The sequence below is a fragment of the Squalius cephalus genome (assembly GCF_949319135.1).
Source record: "Squalius cephalus genome assembly, chromosome: 15".
NCBI classification, from domain to species: Eukaryota; Metazoa; Chordata; class Actinopteri; order Cypriniformes; family Leuciscidae; genus Squalius; species Squalius cephalus.
The window spans coordinates 6806972-6831142 of record NC_137136.1 but is presented as its reverse complement, the minus strand read 5'-3'; the positions used below and the strand labels follow the sequence as shown (position 1 = coordinate 6831142).

Here is a 24171-nt window from a genome sequence, read left to right as displayed (position 1 = left end):
GTGTGTGTGTGTGTGTGTGTGTGTGTGTGTGTGTGTGTGTGTGTGTTGGGCTGCTTACATTTACACTGGCAGCTCTGGTATGCCAACCCTGGATGTGTCATCGCCATTTAAGTGCTTGATTTCCGCCTTATCCATCAGTAATGACAATAAAGGCTTTTTGTGGTGTTGCACACATTTTGGAGTCCTTAAATGCATCATCCTGGTCTAAGAACATGCTGTAAAAATAATGAAAAGAAACAGAGTTAAAACTGTCCAATAACTACAAAATGATTACACTAAATGGACCAAAATTGCTCAATTTTTACTTTGAACTATGCATTTTAATCAACTAATTAACTAAATTTCACCATGGCCTTGTTCATACATTAAACGTGAAATTAATTTGTAATTATGACTGAATTGCAGGGGAATACGTGCTGCTCCAGACATCACCTAATGCTGTTAATAGAGTTTCGGAGTATGTTTATCTAGCCGTTGGAGCATCAGTGACATTTAAATATGTTATGCCTGGAACAGGAATCGTTAATATGTTATTGTTAAGTCAGATTGAACGTGTACAGGATGTGTTGGATATTTATAAATGAGCACTTAATTAATTAAAGAATGCATTAGTGCTTAATGCGAGTTGTTAACTTTCCCTGCACCCTCATTAATATGAGCCCTATGGGGATTGCAGAGCTACATTTCAGCATCCTGCAAAGCTGAGCTCGCTCGTTTTTTTCTCGGATACTCCTCCCTTTTCCTCCTCTCTCCTCATTTTCTGTGAGACTGATGGGTGACAAAGTAATTAATCATCTGCAGACGGCAAGCATTTCAGATGTGCAAGATGACTGGTCAGATCTGAAAAGATACAAGGGTGTTTCATGCACCTTTTGTCTCGAGGTTTGATTTTTATTGAAACTAACAGATTTCATTTTTCCCCCCTTTTGTTACATGAAGGTCACATTAAAACAGTTTTGTCTCTATGGTAACCAAGAACAGTAACTACAAAATAACTTGTGAAGGGACGCAACAACTAGGGTACAGTCATAAAAAAAAAATCATATCAATATTTTTTTACACAATAAATATTGAAATCAAAAATTAAAAATGTATTTGACTCTTGGTTCAGATCATCATAGGTTTAGACATTTATTAATTCATATTTTTATAATGGATAATTTATCGTTTAAGAGTGAAAGTAAGGGACAAGGGTAAAAATGAAATGGATACATAAACATCTATACACGAGCAATAATAAATGATAAAAATCTGCAATGCAAGCAAACTTCATATGCCTTCATTTATTTTTCCTGCTACATTTCATATGACTTTTATATTAAATCTTTTTTTATTATAATTATTGTTGTGAGATATACTAGTAATAGAAATACTAGTAATTTTGAGATAGTCAGAAATATGAAAGGGCTACAGTTGTAAAATAAGGTAAAAAATATGAAATATAACAAATAATTACAAGAAATATTATGGAACAATTCTAATCAATTGGATTTTTTTTTTTTTTTTGCCCCATAATTTCAATCTTAACCTATAAAAAATCCATTTTAAAACACATTTACTTTATACTATATAAAATACATGTTTTAAGCTACGATGATCTAAACAGCGGGGAATAAAAATAATCCATTTCAATATTTATGATTTATAAATTTCTACACAAATGTTCCTCAGGTGTGGTGTTCACAAACAACAATTTTATCTCTTTTTTTTTCAGCAGTTAGTGCACTTGGTTACCAAGGAAACAAGTGTCATTGAAGAGAATATGAAATATGAGACATGTTGTATGAAGAACACTTACAGTAATTATCACTTTTTCAGATATGATCAAAAAGCTGCCTGAAGATTCTTCAAAATTCTCCTTTTGTGTTCTAAGAGGAAAAAAATCACACAGGTTTGGAATGGCATGAGTAAAATGGCAGAATTTTTATTTTTGGGTATAAAACTATTCCATAAAATGCTTTTTTTAGACATAAGTTGTGTCTGCAACTTCCATCAGTTTCTATTGAAAAATGAATAGAACTGGAAACACACCTAAAGAGTTAAACTTTCCCTGTGAATGACAAAAGCTCAATGCAATTGTCACCATGTTCTCACACACTCATTGATGTGAAGACGGAGAAAAGTGCAGCAACGGCGGTCCCAACACGAGCTCACCGCGTAGAGCAACAGCATGCTGAGCAGCCAAAGGGCAAACAACCCCCACGCCACTCGAGCGGCTCCGCTCAGGACTGTTCCCTGCGGAAGCCACCGGCTCTGCTGCTGGCTCGTAATTACCATCGGCTCTCCAGAACATTCCGTGGCCTCTCCATCTGTCCTCTCAGCAACGGGCAGAGAAGCTCCAGTCACCTCGTAGCATTTAACAAATGGGAGGCTGCCACCCGACTCAGCTGAGGTTCAGGCACTACAAGGGGTCAACGGTCCCTGCCCTGGGGGGGGGAGGATGAGGGCGACTGATACACCTGGACCCACCTAGAACCATCAAGAGCAAAATCAAGACATCATGAGTTGTCTAAAGAAGAAAACCCCCCACAAATAAGGTCAGAAAGTTTTGTTACTGAGGTATACCTTTCAAAAGTTTTGGGTCAGTAAGATTTTTGAAAGAAGTCTCTAATGCTCACCAAGGCTGCATTTATTTTTTCAAAAATACCACTAAAAACAGAAATATTGTGAATTATTATTACAAATTACAATTTAAAAATTTAATTTTTGATTTCTGTCATGACGTCTCTTGGAGTGTTTGGCAAGGTAATGGATTTGACAATGTTTATATGTTTTGTCTTGGCGGAATAGATTTGCTACCCCAGACAGCAACATAGTGTCGGCCCAGATCCGGTCTCCCAGATGTGGGCCGACACCATGTCAGGGACACTGCTGCTGCAGAGCAAGTAAAATATGCTGCTTCTGTACAATATAGCAATATAGTGGAGCTGGGGAAGGAGGAGGGTTTCTGAAAGTATGCTGGAACTGCTAGCAAATGCTGTCCGAGTATTTGAAGGTTGAGCAGCGAGCTCATTGGCTACTGATACAGCAGGAACCAATCAACCGTGCCCTTTAATGCCAGAACTTAATATTTATTTCTGTGATGTCAAAGTCGAATTTTCAGCATCATTACTCCAGTCTTCAGTGTCACATGATCCTTCAGAAATCATTCTAATATGCTGATTTGCTGCTCAAGAAACATTTCTTATTATTATCAATGTTAAAAACAATTGTGCCGTTTTATTTTTGTGGAAACGCCGATGCATTTCTTTTCAGGATTATTTGATTAATAGAAAGAAAAAAGAACATAATTTGAAAAAGTTTTTTTTTTTTTACATTATAAATGTCTTTAATATCACTTTTTATAAATTTAATACATCCTTGCTGTATATAAGCACTAATTTCTTCAAAAAATAATCTTGCTGATGGGACCCAAAATTGAATATATATATATATATATATATATATATATATATATATATATATATATATAGGGCTGTCAAACGATTAGTCGCGATTAATCGCATCCAAAATAAAAGTTTGTTTTTACATAATATATGTGTGTGTACGGTGTATAATTATTTTCTATATATAAATACACACACATCTGCATGTATATATTTAAAAAATATTTGCATGTATATACTGTGTATATATATTTATATTATATATAATTTATATTATATATAAATATTTTATATATAAATAACACATTTTTCTTAAATATATATGCATGTGTGTATTTATATATAGAAAATAATTATACTCCATACACACACATATATTATGTAAACACAAACTTTTATTTTGGATGCGATTAATCGTTTGACAGCCCTAATATATATATATATATATATATATATATATATATATATATATAAAGAATAGAAACTTTTCATTTGAAATATTCCACATCTTATGAGGTCTTTATACAATAGTTTTGTGTGATGAATAGACCCAAATTTAACTACTAAACTGAACTAAAATAACTTTAGTATTCCCTGAAAAGCCATTCCAACCTTGGTCATTTGTTTCAAACAATCATTATTTTTCATGGGTTCATTTGGTGCCACTAGTTTTGCAGAAATCACCCTTCCCCATTATATTTTTACCCTGAAATATTTATCTGATCATGCTTTTAAGGCTTTTAACATTTAATAGATCTTTAACATTTATATAGTGTTAAAGCCCATAAGCAACTAGTTTTAAACTCAACAAGGTTTTTTGTCCACAAATAATTGGTACACATTATTCTAAAGAAATACATCTGGTCGAAGTTGATCTTCCTCTGAAAAGACTTTCCTTTCTGGATGACGTCATCAATCCCTCTTAGTCTTACACCCACATTTTCACCTACTTTATTTATTTCACCTACATTACTTTATCTTGTTTGACTCAGAAATGTCATATTACAAATGTAAAACACGTTTTATTTTTATTTAACATGATCATTTTTCCTCCTGGTAAGTCTGTATTGATTTACCTCATCCAGTGGGTCACAAAGTGAGCAACCAGCTTGTTATTTTCCCCGAGGCGAATGCTGAACGCCATCAGAAAGCTTTGGAAAGTTCTCTCAGACCTGTTTTAATGCAGGGAAATTTGTTGCAGGCCAGAACAGAAGCGTCTGATCTGTGAGCTGAGACGCAGGGACAGTTCTCCATATCTGACGGCCTAACAGAGAGAGAGAAGCGAGGGAGTGAGAGAGAGAGAGAGAGGGCAGGCCTGCCTTGCGTGAAGTTGCTTTATGTGTTTATCTGACCCTGGTGTAGACCACATTCCACACGCTTCCTCAAACGGTTGATCTTCTGAACATCAGAATCGCCTTGAAAACAATGAAAGAAACTCTTTGTCTAAAACTTTTGTTTGGAAGTTTGAGGAGTGAGATTGTAACACTGTTTACATCCGAATTGAGTTTTGGCTAATCATTTCAAAAGTCGCTACTCTTCATCATTAGGAAAATTTAAAATTAATACATGGAATGCTACAAGAATACTTCCTGTAAGCATTTTCCTTGCTAATACAAAGCCCACTTAACTTGTTCATGTCTTTGCAATCTCTTTTATATTTCAGTTGTTTTATATCTGAAGACAACAATGAGATTAAATGAACGGCTCCTGAATGTCTTCAGCTTTTTAGATTGTTCTCAGGAGAAAAAGACCTCTAAAAGGAGACACATGTGAGATTAGGGGTCTTTTTCTCCTGAGAACAATCCAATGATTTTCAAAATTAAGTAATTTCAACAATCTTAAAAAAAGGACCAAATTATCTGATCTGTGCTATCCACATTCATTTTACAGCCAATATTGCAACAGCCGATATTTAGAGACCATATATGTTGATGTACTGTATACATAAAACAATTTTGTGACATCAAAAAAAGTGTTTATTTTACTCTTGCCAAATGTCCATGGTAACATTAAAACAGTAAAATACTGGCAGAATAATTGTCCTAAAACTTTGACTATGCCACTAAATATCTATAATATTTAATAACACATAAAATAAATACATATAATATAAAAACATTTCAGCACATGAGCGATGAGGAAGAGATATTAATATTATATGTAAGAATAATGTTAATTGCATCTGCACTGTAAATACTTTTTCAAATCCCCTCCTCATAGGGAATATATTACAATCATATTACAGTTCCCCGGGATCTTTTTTTGTTGTTGAAAGAAACAAATTAATTATTTTATTCCACAAGGATGCATTAAGTTGCAAAAGTTAAAGTTTAAAATTTTACTGTAAATGTCTTTAAAAGATGTATATATTTCAAATAATTGCTATTAATCAAATAATCCTGAAAAAAATATATCACGGTTTCTATAAAAAAATTAAGCAGCACAACTGTTTTCAACATTGATAATAATAAGAGATGTTTCTTGAGCAGCAAATCAGCATATTAGAATGATTTATGAAGGATCATGTGAGTAATGATACTAAAAATTCAGCTTTGCATCACAGGAATAAATTACATTACGAAATATATTTAAATAGAACACAGCTATTTAATTTTTTCATAATATTTCAGTTTTTACTGTATTTTTTGATCACATAAATGCAGCCTTTGTGAGCACTTCTATCAAAAATATTAAAAAATCTTACCAACCCCAAACGTTTGAATGGTGCATAGTGTGTGTTTGATTGGCACTATCTGTGGAGTGTTTGCAAAACCTGTTCGAAAACAGTCATATTTTTTGCAACTGACGCTAGTGACGCAGAACTCGCACAAGTCTCCTCTATAAGAGCAACCTCTGTGTGAGCGGCGGGCTCTCTGACGAGCCTGACTGGAGACAATCCGCAGAAATAAGAGCGGTTCTGCATACACGGGACCCGTGGGAAGAACCCTTCAGCTTGTTAGAGTGAGCGCCTCAACACGGCTCCTCTCTGCTCCTGCTGACATTTCCAGTGGCACTGTCTGCGGAGACAAACTCAGATGGGACCCGAGCGAGTCGGAGTCACTTCCACCATCGCAAGCTCTCGGTGTGAAATGAGCTCCCCGAGGAGACAACTGTCAGCCGGGTGGGAGGAAGGGAGAGACTTTATCTAACTCACTAATGAACGATTGTCTAATTTCCATCAAACAGATCCACAAAGCCTTGGCCATATCTCTCTCCAAACACTGTCATGATAAAGGAATGTTAAGAGAAAGAGGGAGAGACGGAGGAGCGGAACGAGGGATGAGAACTGTCAAGAGGTCAGAGCGGGAACTAGAAAAAAAGAGAAACGTGCAAGTTCTCTCCCTCTTTATCTGTCGTTTCCTGAGCTTTTTCTGGCGAGGAATAATCTGCAAGTACAGACGATCGCGCGCCGCCACTGGAGATAAAACACGGATGACAAAATATCAACTTTCTGCTTCGAAATACTCCAAAGCTGTTTGATTAGAATATCAGCACAGACTGTAATTAATTTCAACTTTAATTACTTGCTGTACATGCCGATTAGATCACAGGTCTTAGATGAGTTATTAAAACAGCAGGGAAATGTGCTTTGTGTGAATATTGTGCACATAAAAAAAAAAAAAAAAACCTTGTTAATGTTCTTACCTCTCTTAACCTGTGTGATGAATGATGAAATTACATCATGCACAGAGACTACGGGAAAGACTTTATCAGATCAAAAACACTTTATTATTTGGCGTGTGTGAATGAGAGTTAATTTGAGTAACTTGATTTAACCCAGTGACTCGAATTTTTTGAACCTGTTCACCAAAAAGTAATGATTAGACCTTAGATAAATTAGGACATTTAAGTAGCTTTTTTAAACGTGCCTTAAAAAAACTTTATTTAGACAAAACAATGGCACTGACATATTTTAAGAGTATGTCGGAGCAAATTACTTACAGTTAAGATAGCTCGAATATGCACTTTAGTCTGGGACTAGATTTAAGCCTTGTGTTAAATGTGTTACCGCAACTTTCGGTTCAACACAGTGTACTACTGTATAGAAATTGTAAGAAAATTAAGTACAAACTTAAATTTTGAGGAACAACAGTACAAAGCAGTATATTAATAAGATCCAGCTTCACACTAAAGGCATTTAAAGCTTCTGGAATTCCTTACTATAGGAAAATAAGTAAATATAGTTAATAAGCACTGAAAATTTAGTGGAAATACATACAGGTGTAATTTAAATAGCTCTCGTTTGCATGCATCCGAGGTAAAACAAACTATATAAAACACTATAATTTTCTCATGATAAGGATTCAGTCTCTCTAAACCCCTCCTTTCAGAGAGCCTACACTGCTCTGATTGGTTAGATGGCACAGTCTGTTGTGATTGGTCTACCGCTTACGGCGCATGTCAGAAATGAACCCCCTGGGGTCAACGTCGCGCCAGCGCAACCACCTCGCTTTTTTTCTTATCAGCGCGAAAGAGACTCAAAATACTCTGTTGATTTTGGTCATACAGATTATTAGAAACTGTTAAGTGTCTACTTTTATTTGTGTACATGCACAATAAAAACAAAATGTTGTGCTTTTTGCTAAATAAACAAACAAACATGATGCGCGATCGGCAGTCTCTCTCTCAAAGAAGACCATTCTGATACTCGTCAGAAAACGAACTGTAACTTATCAAATACTTGAACATACACAAACATGATACATGTCTAAAGAAACATTGAAATGTCAGGTAAATAATTTAAGTCAAATCGAAAACAAATATTTTCTGTTAATGTATTCTGTTTGAAAAGAGAGAGACGTCAGTCGTTCGCTAGTCACCTCATTATCCGCTAATGTGGCCACGCCCACGGAGAGCGTGCTCTATTCAAGTCAACGTCTGCATCAACTTGAAAAAATGCATCAGGTTTAGTCAGATTCATGTACTTTACATCGTTATGAGACGCGGTGAGGAATAATGCTGGAAGAATTTACCTCAGAGGAAGAGCGCGACCGGTTTCAGTTTCATTTAGAGGAGCAACTTGATCAAGCTGAGGATTGTGACGGGTAAGTTCTTTATTCTAATCGCGATATGGACTAGTGCTCGTGAATATTAAACCGTAAAAGAGTGTTTAAATATGAATCCTGCATGTTCTGCGTGTCTCTGTGTGAATGAATGGCGCAGACGCAGAGTTTCGTTTACTACGCATACTTACATTAGTAAACATGCCATATTGGCTTTTCCAAAAACATATCGCTATACAGAGATGAGTGAAAATGACAGAAATATATAATAAATACTGAAATAAAATGTCCTAGCAACGTATTAAACTGAAAATGAACATTTATAGGATCTATAATATAACAAATGTGATACATAAAATGTCATGTAATATGAATGTTAAGACAAGATTTCTGTGGCCTGTTTTGGACAGATTATGAAGTAAAATTACTTTAAAATAGCCTATGCCACATCAATTAAGCTTTTGTTCCCAAATTTCTGCTCAGATGCTAAATACAGTACCGGACAAAAGTTTGGAAACATTACTATTTAAATTGATGTTTTTGGAAGAAGTCTGCTTATCAAGCCTGCATTTATTTGATTAAAAATACAGAAAATAGTAATATTGTGAAACAAAATGCCAACAAATATTTATCTGCAACTCGACTGATAGCTCTATCAGAATAGAACGCCTTCACATTAACAAATCAATCTGAAAATATGATCCAATCAAAATTGATCCAAATTAAATTTCTACCTGATTGAAATAATTCTCTGATTCTGCAGATAATGGCTAAACATCCTGACTAGCCCAATGTAGCAACACTGGATCAACCAAAGGTTTGAGTTTGGGCTGGGACAAGTATATGTTTGTCTGACCAATGGAAGAAGGGGGAGTGTTCCGGAAACTGACCCAAATGTGGCGATTCATAACTTGTAAAGGTCGTTGCAGAAATTGCACAATTTATGTTTAAATCAGTTTTACATAGAAACAATACATCTGGTATCAGCAATGGGATTTAATTTATTCTGACGCATTTGTTCAAATCTTAAAAGGAATAGTTCACTTAAAAATGAAAATTCTGTCATCATTTACTCACTCTAAAGTTGTTTCAAACCTGTATGAATTTCTTTCTTCTGCTGAACACAAAGGAAGATATTTTGAAGAATGTCGGTAACCAGACAGTTGACGGACCCCATTGATTTCCATAGGAAAAAAATACTATGGAAGTCACGTCAACTGTTTGATTACTGACATTCTTCGAAATGTCTTCTATTGTGTTCAACAGAAGAAAGAAATTCATACAGGTTTGAAATAACTTTAGAGTGAGTAAATGATGACAGAATTGTCATCAATTTTTGTTTTTAGAATTGAAAATCACAGAATGAACTGATGGCATGAACATTATTAATAATCACCACATGATCGTCGCACAATGACTCTCATTATAAATTACAGACCTGTCTGAAGAGGATTTCTCTCGGTCTCCCCTAAAGTATTTGATTTAGCAAGTGATAGGACTGATTGGAGAGCATGCTTCTGATTTCAGTTGCTTTTTGCTTTAAATCCCATGAATCAGGGGCCAGTCAGGTCTAATAAGGCCACAAAGCTTGAAATGCACTTTTCTCTACCAATCAGAGCACCATCGACCAACCACGTGCACAAACACATGAGCCCTTCATCTCTCAATGACAATCTAATTAATTTACCTCACTTATAAATAAATATTTAGCTCCTCGGTGTGAAGAGTCTGTGGGGACGGCTAATCTAAAAAATCTCTGCCACACAATAACAGGAGTGACAGCGGAAGGGTGAATGAGATAAGTCTCGGTAATGAAAGTGGACGCCAGAAGAAGCGGACAGTATGTAATGAAGAGAGAGTGAGGGAGGGATGTTTAAAAGAAGTTCAAGAAGAGAGATAAAGAGCGCAGGGACGATGTTATCTGGAGGATTGAAGAAAAGCACTTCAGCGACCGAATGCTTCCAATCACTTAATCAGCACGACTCCACCCAACCCTGTCCTGTCCTCCCTCGTACGCCATTTCCAAACCTCAAACAGGCCATTTGTAGTGTGCTTGTGAGAGAGAGAGAGAGAGAGACTGAGAGAAATTTTTTCTCAGGTCAAAGTAAAGAACAAAATAAAATTGAGCCTTTTGTGATGACAAATAATGATCCATATTATGATCTATGTTGTATTATGTCATTTACAGTGACGCACCAATATTACAAACTTTTGATTGTGGCTGATAACTGAGAAATAAATAAATAAGTAAATAAATTCTACTTTGTCTATATAAAATAAAAATAAAAACACTAAAATCAACCATTTTCAGTACTACAAGTACATTTAGGCATCACAACATTATAATGTACAGTATGAAAAATATTCATTTTGAAATTTGCAAACAAAATTTAACAGTTTTAAATGATAAGTGTTTTTAAGATTAACTTTGTTAGTAGTAAAGGCAATCTAATTGAAATATAGGACAAATGAACATTCACAATTAAATATATTATTTTGGCTGACATTAATTAAAATAAATAAAATAGTGCTAGTCGAAAACCAATTTAACCGAAAGTACTGAGAAATATTTCAATATGGTACTTTTTTTCTTACTTTTACATTTTGCATCACTTGAACAGGTAATAACATTCTAATTCAACATTCATTTAAAACCTGTAAGTAACTTGTAAGTGTTAAACTGTGCATGCTGTGACATTTCTACCTGATTTCTGTCCACATGTCTGTGCATCTGTGTATGTGTCTTGGTTCCTCCTGTCTGTCTGAGGCTTTGCTCCTCCATCTGCGAGACGTGAAAAAAGAGAACGTTTATCCCTAAAATCCACTACAACTTAAATGTCATCAGCTGCTTTGATAGAGTCATTGTCAGCTGAATCCATTAAAGAAGATGTTCTGTTGGAAGGGTTATCTCACAGATCTCCATCTCCATTCTATTCTCAGACGGAACGCTTACAGGCTGCCTGCAAACCATCTGATGCATATTACAAAAAATGTCAAAAGCTGGATGAAATCACAAGCTACTATCTGATTAGCTGGCTTTACAAAATTTCAGAGTGTTAGTACACTGATTTTATCAGTGTGTGAATTTTTTTTTTCAGTCACTTGTGAAATATCTACAATAACAATAATAATGTTAACAATAATAATATATTATAGACATAAGTGAATGAATGAATGAATACATAAACAGTATAATGGTGATAATGTTGAAATAATTTACTCACCATCATGTTGTTCCAGACCCATATGACTTCCTTTCCTCTGAGAAACACAAAAAATATTTATTTTTTGTTGAATTTAGTCCAATTCCACCACATAATGACTCACTTTTATGATTAGCCTAATTAAAACACTTGTCATCGCAATGATCAGTCTAGTTTTTGTAGTACCAAACCAACATTTTGGAGGAGCTCTGGATGAAGGGAAAACAGCAGAAACAGAGCAGGAATGTGTTGGCCTCTCTGTTTAAACAAAGATGTTGATAAGATTTCAAGACAATAACAAAGGTGAGATAACTTAGCCACTACTAGCGTTAGCAGACAGGGTAAGCAAAACGTTTAATATGCTCCAAAAATGAGAGATTGGTCTGCCCGAGATACACATATCAGTTCATTCCTCTGTATCTGTGTTCTTTCAGAATCAGAAAGAGCCCAGAGCAGAGATAGCAGTAAACAGAGATTGCGTTAGCATTGATGTTGTAGCATTGACCTAAATGTTTGCTTCTGCACGTTACACATTCCCATAGATTTCAAGCTGATTTGTGTGTCATGTTACAGTGTCCTCCCATCCCAGTTAAATATGCTGGGACATCTATAAGTAAGTTTGAATCATGAATGACTGTTTGTTGAACGAATCAGTTTCATGCATTATTCAATGATCACTCACAACACACATAATAAATATGCAGATTTACTGGTGCAACAATGTAACAACCAACTAATGTCAGTCATTCTTTCTAAGATTTTTGAAAGAAGTCTCTTTGCTCACTCAGGCTGCATCTATTTGATAAAAAATACTGTAAAACAGTAATATTGTGAAATATTATTACAATTTATAATGACAGTTTTCCATTTTATATTGTAAAATGTAATATATTCCTGTGATGACTAAGCAGACTTTTCAGCATTATTATTCCAGCCTTCAGTTTCACAGTTTCATGCTGATTTGGTGCTCAAGAAACATTTCTTATTATTATATTAATGTTGAAAACAGTTGTGCTGCTTAATATTTCTGTGGAAACTGATACTTTTTTTTCCGCTCAGAATTCTTTGATGAAATTGCAAGATGAAAACTCAAAAGAACATAATTTCTTTAAAGAAGAATTTATTTGAAATATAATTATTTTGAAACATTATGAATGTCTTTATTGATCAAATAAATGCATTCTTGCTGAATAAAATTATTTCTTAAAAAAAATAATAATAATGTGCAGAGCCCAAACTTTTGAAAGGTAGTGTACTCCAAGATAAATTAGTTTTTGCACCAGATTCTTTCCATATTCTAGTGGGTTGCATATGGATTTTATAATTCAGCATTTCTTGTTTACTCCTGTTTATTTCTTCAGCGTAGCAATGCGTTTAATTGAAGAAAAGCGATAAGAACAGACACCAAGAAAATAAGTAGGAAAACAGTGAGAGTCAACATATATTTGTGTTTTTTTTTCTTGATTATGGTTACATCAAAAGAAAACGTAACATTTCGTTGAATCGTTTTTGTAATTTATGCAGAGGAACGCATTTGCACAAGCACCCGCTCTGGAGAGGTGACTGATTTGAGAGCCGCGTGGGTAGACGGATGCCCAGCGCCCAGCACAGCGGTTTGGAGCAACAGAGAAATAATTAGCAGATAATAGCTGATTGTGCTAATGAGACCAACATTTGACTAGGACACTTCACTTGACCTCCAGTGTTTTTCTGGCTGTCCGAGAAAAACGCCTGATTTATAATTACACTCTGCAATGCGCCATGAAATTGTTATTGTGGAATGCCTTTTTGAAAACGTTATCAAACAATTATTTCCATTTTTTTCCCCTCTAACTGTTGCACACGTGTAGTAATTGAAGAAGATGGGCACGGCTGCGCTGTCTGTTTGTGCTTCGAGGACGACGGTTCATGCAGATGAGCTTCGCCCGTCTCTCTTCCTCCCTCTCTTCCTCCCACCATCTTTCAAGGGATGATGCAGTGGCAAATAAAATAATACACTGATAAAACTGAAATATTTTGTGACGTGGTGATAATCACTGCTAGCATACGTGCCACTGATAGCAGGCAGTTGCGGTTGCGAGAAGAAAAGAAATAATCCTTTTTTTGTGGGCTTTTAAAAAATGAATCTGAGTTGAATCACATCAAATGAGAGAAAAAAGCAACAACTCAAAGACAGCTCCAAGATGAGCCAACTCTAGGAGAAAATGACCTCCTCGGTTTGGCGATAAAGTTCTAGCCAAAATATGATATCAGCCTGGGACGTGTCTCATTAGAAATGTGTGTATGGCGTGGAAGCCGCTCTCGCTATCTGCCGGTGCCTGGTTTGCCGGCTGATAAGAGGCAAATGCAAATGTCCTGATAAGAACTGAATGCAAATATTTATGATATGATATTCCCTGGGAATTATGTGTGGATAAAACAAAGTGCATTATTTCCGGAATTCCTTTTCAGGTTTGCCAAAATGCCCCCCTTTCGCGCTCGGAATTTGCATTTCTTCAAAATTGATTGGGCCGCCGTATTATGTTAAGCTATTTGTTTGCCGAGGACGGTAATTAGTTACTGTAATTACAACGATGACAGTTTCTAAATTGTTTTTAAAGCATTACAGTGTGTCTGTGCCTGGAGATTGCAGTACTTATTTTAGGATTTAAGCAATTGCTGGAAGAACTCCCACACGAGGGCCAGAATGGGATGTTTTTGAACTACAAAGCGGCCATTTTCTGAGCAAAGACGGTTTTGAAAATGTCTGTTAATTTGCGCTAATTGCCGCCTCGACTGTGTTTTGCAGTTCACTGGCTGATCGGGGACGTGTTATTGATAGGAATTCTAGCGGGATCAAAATAGTCTCCAAAAGTTGATATGCGTGTGTATGGCCGCCGTTTAGGAAAGACTTTTATGCTTTTGTGTCAAGGAACAAATTGCTGGTTCAGGCACGACTGTAATTACAGAGCAAAGTCTCTATGTTGCAGACGCATTCTCAAACTCGGTGGACTTTAATCCTTTAAAGAGCATTTCATGAAATTGTACAAATTTTAAGTTTGAACCCACACAAGCTGGAGTGTCAAATGCACAATAAATGCACAACACACCAATGGTTTTGAATGGAGAGCCGGTTCGTTTGGTTAACGGTTCTCAAATGAATGTCTGTATACATCCGCCTTTGCGGACAGAACACCGGTTGCACCATTACTGAATCTTTATCATCAAAAGTGTGCATTTTGGTTGCATTGCATACAACTGCAAACAGATGAACATGTTATTTTTTTAAATAGCGACTTGTGACTCTTTTTTTAACTCTCAAACTTACAGAGCTTACTGGTGGTGGAAAAAAATATGAGATGGGAGGGGAAATAATTTTGCGTTCTCTCACAAATGTTTTGCGTTCCCCTGAGAAACTTTGCGTTCGCTCACAAAACCTTTGCATAAACTTTTGGGCTCACTCACAAATGTCGCACATGTTCTTTGCGAGTAAAAGTTACTCAGGGGAACACAAACATTTTGTGAGCGAACGCAAATTTTATCGGGGGAACGCAAACATTTTGTGAGCAAACGCAAAGTTTCTTGAGAAAGTTCTTGAGAGAATGCAAAATTATTGCCAAATTCCTCCCATCTCATATTTTGTCCTTTTAGGGGCTCCGTACAAACTCTCATATGTCTCGAACTTATGATTTATTGATTTGTGTATTGACATTTAAATCAGAAATCGAAATATTTCTGATTGTTTGTTCATATGACAATTTGACCTCACGCAAAAACAGTTTGGCTATGTTGTAATAAAAAAATTAAAAAATCGAATACATTTTAAGTTATCTTTAAAAAGTTTAATGTATCTTTAATGTAATATTTTAAGCAATAATATGTTTTGAAAAATATTTCAACGTTTTCTTATTTATTGATTCTTTTTAAAATAAAAAATGTAATTAAATGACGTTAAAAGAATCACTCATGGAATTGTTTAGGAGCCGGGAGCATAAACCAGAAATCAACTCTCATCTCTGTACCGCACAACATTAACAGCATTGCCTTCTCTTTGTTACATTCAATTTGTCAAGTATTCTCTGACCTCTCAGGCTACAAAACAAAGATACAGAAATTATATAACAAACTCTTATAGTATATGGACTAACTTTGTGTATAGTCCATTGAAATCTTTTTACTGACCATGCAACTTTCCTTTTGTCTGTTCTTTATGATGCAACATGTAGGAAAACTAAAAGATCTTGCAATGGAAGCAGAGCGCTACAGACAGCTGTAAGCATTTCCCGCTACACGATTCTGTTATTACACGCATTAGCAAAGAGTCACCTTGACCATAAGACAGCATGCAGAAAAGAAACATGACTACTTATTGTTTTACAAGACTGATGAAACTAAATTGACTGAGGGAGTAAAATATAGAGGAAAAAGGATGAAAAGATGTTTGTAGACATTTTCCCAATGAGGAACGCTACAAGCCCTTCTCTAAATCCCAACCCAATAATGAGAGTGGTGATATTCTCAGGCGTTCAGCTGCAAGTGTGTAACAGGATTTCTGACACTCTTAATCAGAGGCAGCCATGTTGTCTGTCTGATTCCCTAAAGCCCAGAGGAAGGCATCTTAACCGTATATGACGGGGGCTACGTTTTCCTCGAAAAATGATGGAAATTGTGGTCAACAAGCATGAGACAAATGTTAAATATCTGACTCGCAGTGACAGAGTTGCAAAGTTGTTTTACCGCAATACCTTATTTTTCAGTTTTGATTTTAACTTTGTCATTTAATACCCCGTGGTAAGAAACGTCTGTAGTCTCGACTGAATTTGATTAATGCTTCGCCCCATTATGTTGTATTTAAGTGTCAACTTTCTCTCAGATGTTTTTCCTAAAATTCCTTTGGAGACATATAAATGGACCCAAATGAGACGATTGTTGACGTACTGTAAGTGATTATTAGATGAGAAATGTTTGAGTTCATCTCGAAATTTGTGACTTAAAGTTTTGTGACTAAAAATTTGTGACAAAGTAGAGATGACGTGAGATTACGAGGGACTTCAAATCTGAATAGATGACAAAACTAAGAATTTACACTTCGGTATCTTGTCAAACCAAAACTATTTTTTTTAGGATGTTGGGATCTCTTCAAAACACTAAAGTAATGACATGGAGTCTTTTTCTCAGGAGAAAAATCTAGAAAAATTAACAACAAATGAACAATTAGTTTATTCATAGATCACTGATATTTGACTGAAAACTTGGAATATTGGAAAACATTTTGGAATGTTTGGAAAAAAAAGACATTTTTAAATCTCTTCTGAAACTCTAGAAATGAAAAAAGATTACTTAAGTATTTTTTACTCCCACAAGCCAAAAAAAAAAAGGAGAGATTTCACTAAGATTTTGAGAAATGTTGAGTTCACAATGAGATTTCTCACCTTTGGGAGCAGACCTTGGTATCTTGTCAAATCCAAGCACATTTGAGACATTGTGATCTCTTCAAAAACATGCAAGATGACTGTGGTCTTTTTCTGAAGAGGAGAAAAATCTGAAGAAAAAAAAAATCTGAAGAAAAGAAAAATCTGAAGAGGAGAAAAATCTGAAGAAAAGCGACAACTTAAGAATCTGTTGAGCAAATTTTTTTGTTAATTCAGAGATCACTGATTGCAAACTTTTTGGTATGTTGAAAATTTTTAGCACAATTTGAGATTTTTTTTTTTTTTTAGATCTCTTTTTCAACTTTCAAGAGATGATGAGATTTCTGTCTCAAACTGTACTCAGATTTGACAAGATACCAAAGTCTGCTTTCAAAAGTGAAACATCTCACTATGAACTCAACTCATCATTTATCAACAAATCCTTAGTTAAGCTCCTTTCTCAGAAATTTCTTGTGAGGAGAAAGAGCTCAGTAATCTCTTATGTCATCTCTAGCTTCAGAAAGGATCTCAAAAATGTCTCTAATTTTCCTGAATACCAAAGTCTGCAATTAGATATAAAAGATCTCTGAAGATCTCTCAAGAATTTATTGACCTCAACATCAAGTTGTTGATGTTTTCTCCCAAGAAAAAGACTCTAGTCAATCTTGCATGTCGTTCCTCTAGAGTTTCAGAAGAGATCTCAATTATGTCTCATATGTGCTCAGAATTGAAAAGATACCAAGGTCTGATCCCAAAGGTGAGAAATCTCATTATGAACTCAATATTTATCAACAAATCCTTAGTTTTCTCACCTTTGGAAGCAGACCGTGGTGTCTGAGACATAATTGAGATCTCTTTTGAAACTCAACAACAACAACAACAACTTGATGTTGAGTTCAAGAAATTCTTGAAATGTTTGAGTTCATTCAGAGATCTTTTATATCTAATTGCAGACTTTGGTATTCAGGAAAATAAGAGACATTTTTGAGATCTTTTCTGAAACTAGAGATGACACAAGAGATTACTGAGCTCTTTTTCCTCACTAGAAACTTAGTTAGCTAAGGATTTGTTGATAAATGATGAGTTCATAGTGAGATTTTTCACCTTTGGAAGCAGACTTTGGCATAGCACAGTTCTGAGCACAGTTTGAGACATAATTGAGATCTCTTTTGAAACTCTTTTTTTCTCATCCAAAAAATGAGAGCCTTAAACAAGTCTGTGTTCTCTTCAATTAATCATTTCTGCCTTTAAGAAACAAATGAGACATTAACCCCCTGAGGTCGGCTATCGCGCCGGCGCGATAGGCTCGTTTTTTTCCGTATGAGTGCAAAAAAAAAAAAAAAAAAAAAAAATTAATTTTTATCTTATATGCTTGTGTTATACATCAATCGATCCTGTTTGTCATGATCCGGCATGTCAGAACATCTCAAGGACCCCAAAAACACCCCAGACCCCAGAGGGTTAAAGCGACGACTCACCAATGAGAGAACTGGTCGCACTTTATTTTACAGTCCTGTTCCCCATGTACATACAAAGTACTCATTATAGTACATACAATTACTGTGTAATAATTAGGTACTAACCCTGAACCACCCCTATAACCAAACCTAAACCCATGTAGTTACCTTATATAGTACTTTATAGGCAAGTACACTGTAAGTACACGTAAGTGCACATACTGTAAAATAAAGTGCACTTAAAGTGCACCTTCCCACCATTTAACAGAAAATTTGTGCTTCTGTTGCAGTAAATTACTCACCGGTCACGTATTGTGTGGAAATGCTTCAGTTCTTGGAAATTAAGTTTCCTGCTCTAAATGTTGATGACATTAGAGTAGATAAAGTCATCTGTGTCTATAAACACAGAGCTGAAGGGATTTAGATGTGCTGTTTTTTATCTGTCTTACACGCTTTTTTCCCAGAGCAGTAGAACCGTACGCCTGCCCCAGGTTGTGGGGTGACCTCCCAGAATGCACTGCAGCGATGTAAACAGACAGCGAAGGATCATCCCCGTGCTCTGTTGATGCAGCCCCCCCATTTAGAGCTTAATTAGCACTTTGCCACCCTGATCACTCCGCTTTTCGATTTAACAAGATCCCTCTGAAATTACACAGGATTAAGAGAAGTTGGTTAGTAAATTAGGACGTGCATCTGTAATTTAATTGCATCTTAGACCATTAATTAACAAGCTACCTATGCAATAGTTACTGCGATTTCTGTTAATTAGTGGCCAGTTCTGATAAAGTCTCCCTGAGAAAAAAAGAGAAAACAATTAGCTTATGGAAGCGAGTGTCTTTAAAAAAATCCTAATTGTTCACAGTAGAGGTAATATAACAAAGAAGATAAGCATTCAAGTACACATTTTAATTAATGGGTAAATCTAAATATTTGACATTCAATGGGGAATTAATACGTACTCATTACAATTACTAAGCTCATTGCTGCCATGAAAACAATACATCATGTTTCTGCAATTGAAACGCTCACAATAGTTTTTTTTTTGTTTGGTTTTTTGTGAAAGGGCAGATCCAAGGACGACTGTTTTGTCCTTTTGTGCCATTATCTGAAAAAGGGAAATAATACTCACCATCTTACTGTTCGACCTGAACATGAGAGTATTCAGATGCAAACAATCCTCCTCAAGACTGACAAAATCTGTGGAATGAATCAGACAAATTAATTAACAACAGCGCTGACCTTGAAAAAAGACAATGCTGTCATTTACTGTCTTCAAGTCATGTCAGAATGATCATATTTACAAGATGAACAGACATGAACGTCACTGCAATGCTGTAATAACAGATTTGGGGCGTGTGTAATAAAAAATAAATAAAAATGTTAAAAGCAAATTGATACCGTATTGGTCATAATTAACACTATTGGTCATAATTAAACATTTGGATGTAGACAATTTTACTCAGCTTCACTTAAAGGGTTAGTTCACCCAAAAATGAAAATTAGCACATGATTTACTCACCCTGAAGCCATCCTATGTAGGTGTATATGACATTCTTCTTTCAGACGAATACAATCAGAGTTATATAAAAACAACATGCCCTGGCTCTTCCAAGCTTTATAATGGGAGTGAATGGGTGTATGTCTTTGGAAGTCCATCAAAGCGCATCTATTCATGATTAAAGCGCTCCACACATCTCCGGGGGTTAATAAAGGCCTAAAAAAAGGCATAAAATCAAAAGATCTAAAACATATGACAACAAGTCGACTTGCGTAGGCCTTCTGCCGGAAGCTAGTTATTTTAGTCAATAAAGTTTTAAATATGCCTATTTCTCTTACACGAATGCATCTCTTCACTTCATTGACTAAAATAACTAGCTTCCGGCAGAAGGCCTACGCAAGTCGACTTGTTGGCATATGTTTTAGATCTTTTGATTTATATGTATATTGTCAAGATATAATAAGTATGCATTGCTATAATCTATTCTGTAAATGACATAGAAAATATAGTCAACTAAAATGGTTGGTCACTGGTGACCATCTCCAAGTTATCAGATATTAATATGAATCAAAATCAACATATGCTTTTTTAAAACATGCGTTTTTATATATACAGTTCCTTTTTTAAAGCAATAAAAAGGACAAACTTATATATATATATATATCATGTGAGTGTGTGTGTGTGTGTGTGTGTATATATGTATATATATATATATATATATATATATATAAAATATATATATATATACACACACACACACACACACACACACACACACACACACACAAACACACTATAATGCAGGAAGAGTACGAATAGTATGGTAGTACACATTTCAAATCAGAATAATTAAAGATAAACAGTGATAGTCACAAACATTTTTACACTGTCTCTGTGTCCTTGAATACACGATACAGTTCATGTATTCCTCTCTCTCTCTCTCTCTGGTGTATATAACATGCAGTGAGAAGCCCGGGGGAGAGAGGATAGACTGTCTGTCTGAGGTCCCTACAGGGACTGGAGTGTGCATGAGTGTGTGTGTGTGTGTATGTGTGTGTGGGAGTGTGTGCAGCTCATTAGCTCACTTACGTAATTCAGGAAGTGTCTAATCCTCCTGGAGAAGAACACAACGGCATCAGGAGCGCCGTCAGCAACACGCAGCCTGGGAATGCTGCAAAAACCCATAACGCACGGGGGAAATTTCAACACACATTTCTCATTTCAACAAGCAGAGATTTTAAAGCCTGCATCTTTCTTCTGATTAACACATAACATGATTTCTGGTCATGTTAGTGGCTTGTAGTTTCGAGCCGCTCTTATCATTCATCCTGACTCACGCTGCACCATGACAACACACTACAGAGCGTCATTTAACCTTTACAACACACATATTGATCCGTTTTGGTTATCAGGCCACGATCAGAGCGCCACGGTCCATCCAACTCAAGTTCAGAATCACTGACAAAAACAGCCGCGCAGATCACTGCAAGTGAAGTACTATTCATTTAATTTACAAGCAGTCCTTATTATAATCATTAGGATAATAATAATACAGCACCCCCGAAATGTGGACTTAATCTGGACAATTAAGTCACATTTCAATGTGTTTGAATGTCATTGCAAAATTTCAAATCAAAGGCCAAACTATTTTTTTTTGCAAATGTGAGAAGCCTTCTTGACTATTCTTCAAGTGATTTTTAAGGGGCTGTATGAGGTTTCCTAGCAGAGGAACGACAACGGTAGTTCATCACATTAACTATGAACATGTTCCACTAACGTTTGACATCCACAAACAGTCACAATACTTTCAGTCTTCATTTCAAACATGCTTTTGGGCACTACATTTTCATGTCCCCATTTTGTGGTTGTAAAATACCGGATAAAAGTCACTGTTTGGATTTAAATTGGCAAAACTTAAAGAGTCTTTGACTGGATCATTATTGCTGTGATTATTATATTTCTAACATGTTATATGTTGTACTCTTGCATTGTCAATACAAGATCTTTACCAAAAATGTATGCACCTCTTGATGGAAATAACATCACATTTATTTCCATCAAGAGGTAACTCAATTTTTGGTCGAGATCTTGTATTGACAATGCAAGAGTCCTGCACTCTGTAAAGTCTCCTCCAGCACATCCCAAAGACTTTCAATGAATTTAAAGTCTGATCGCCAATTCATGTGTGAAAATGATTCTTCATGCTCCCTCCCAACCATTCTTTCAGAATTTGAGCCTGATGAATCTTGACATTGTCATCCTGGGATATGGCCATGATGTGTCTTCCTACATGGTTGTCTAAGAAATGAAAAGTTACACACTCCATCAATTAGGGTTAGAAGAACTGTTGCCAAACATATAACATGCTAGAAACATAATAATCACTGCAATAATGATCCACAAATCATAGACTCTTAAGCATTTGCCTATTTAAATCCAAACAGCGACTTTTTTTTTTGGACGGGCAGCGTATGACAACATTGTAGTGCCATGTTAAAATAAAAAAGGATCTAAGGATTTCAAGAAATCATTCCATGAGGAAAATAAAGTCATAATGCTTTGAAAATAATGTCATAATAGACATTATACGAGAGTCAAATAATACATTTTTCAGAATGAAGCTATAGGGTTACAAGATTAAAGTTTTATTATGAGATATAAATTACATACAATAAAATTAAAATGAGATATAAAATACAAAACAATAAAAAAAAATCTTGTATTTTATGATGGCATTAAAACAGCCTACAAACAAAATGTTTTGTGCATATTTTAATTGGTGATCATTTTTTGTTGTTGTTTTTCCAGTGTCCTCAATAGCACCGTTCACCCTCTTAGGAAAAAAAAAGGTTCAATGGTGTTTTGTAGAATTGTATGGTTGTTGATTCAATTTTAAAGAATTCTCAATACCAAAAAGGTTAGAAATGTCTTAAATTATGGCAATAATACTGTCATGTTTAACTGGTTATTTCAATTTATTCTAGTAATAAACTATGTTCCCATCCATGATGGGAACCCCTAAAAGGTTCTATATGAAACGCCTGGTAGAACTCTTTAAGGTTCTATATAGAACCTTCTCTTTTAAGAGTGATAGTCTTTTGTAAAATTTTGTTAAACAGCAAAAGCCAGGTCCTTAATGACATGATCCTCAGGAAGTGACATCATTTCTGGTAAGAAAACAACAGCACAAACATCATTTACTATTATCATTGGAATTGCTGAACATTTTGCTTGACTTTATGCTATATTTCTTTATGTTCTTCGATATTTTGTTATCGAATGCAGTGACATTCATATATTTTTGTCTGTGACTTCAAAGCAAAACCATACAGATACATCGCAAAAACAAGAGGCTGACGACATTGTTTGTCTAAGCCCATGAGATCATAATTAAATCATCATTTAACAATTTAATACTTACAAAGGTGAAGGTTGTTATGCGCCGTTGACATCTTGTGTTTCTGTGTGGGAAAGACAACGATAATGCTGCTTACAAAGAGTCATGTGGCTTCTTTAAAAACCATTACGGTTGTTCTTATTATTGTTATGAACACGGGGGTGGTTATTATTGTTATAATATTCCCTGTTCATCCCCACCTGTCCTGTCCTATGATGCAGTGAATAATGTCATCGACGGCACAACCCCCTCAACAATACTGACAGTGTGTCATAGATAGAGATGCTCACCAGAGAGCCTCTCGAATTTCCTCGACATGCTGATAACAGATAGATTCGGCATCAAGAGAGCCACTTTAATAGGCTTTTTAACTCTTGATCTTGAGGCAAAATTAAACATACAGTTTAATTGAATCGCAGGTTCAAATGACACTCATCCCATGATAAATTATTCTCTGTGCTTACTGATTCGGCCTCTTTCTCTCACACAGGAAAGGGTTTTTCAGCCTGCTATGTGATAGTAAATTACACAAATTTCAAAATGAACGGCTGGCTGCTTCTGGGAGATATCGCAGTGCTTTGTGAATATTCCGATTTTGTGATTAGATTAAAACGCAGAAAATCCTTGACAGTAGCGTTCAATTGGAAGGAGAAACAAAGATATTTTCCTTTTAATATAAAAAAGCCTTGCAAACCAGTTGATATGGACTATAATTAAAGAGAGTCAAATGTGTGTATTTCTTCTCTTCTGGTATCATCAGAAATTTGTATTTCAGTGAAATGATCCCCAGCTAGGGGAAATTATCATCCAGCTCGTTCAGTTTACATTGCCGTCTCA

At 35.5% G+C, this 24171-nt stretch overlaps 1 protein-coding gene across 1 annotated transcript in view; it reads right to left on the bottom strand.

Annotated features, from left to right (window-relative positions):
* The window catches only part of zfpm2a (zinc finger protein, FOG family member 2a), a 212887-nt gene extending 189511 nt beyond the window's left edge, over positions 1-23376 (bottom strand). The window contains exons 1-13 of the mRNA XM_079893740.1: positions 23359-23376; positions 21027-21108; positions 19569-19636; positions 19175-19231; positions 18742-19081; positions 11788-11850; positions 11614-11650; positions 11094-11171; positions 2032-2469; positions 1799-1868; positions 645-840; positions 433-507; positions 59-215 (exon numbers count right to left, since the gene is read on the bottom strand). The gene's annotated coding sequence lies outside the window, so the exon portion shown is untranslated. The remainder of the gene's footprint in view (positions 1-58; positions 216-432; positions 508-644; positions 841-1798; positions 1869-2031; positions 2470-11093; positions 11172-11613; positions 11651-11787; positions 11851-18741; positions 19082-19174; positions 19232-19568; positions 19637-21026; positions 21109-23358) is intronic.
* Between the last annotated feature and the right edge of the window lie 795 nt (positions 23377-24171).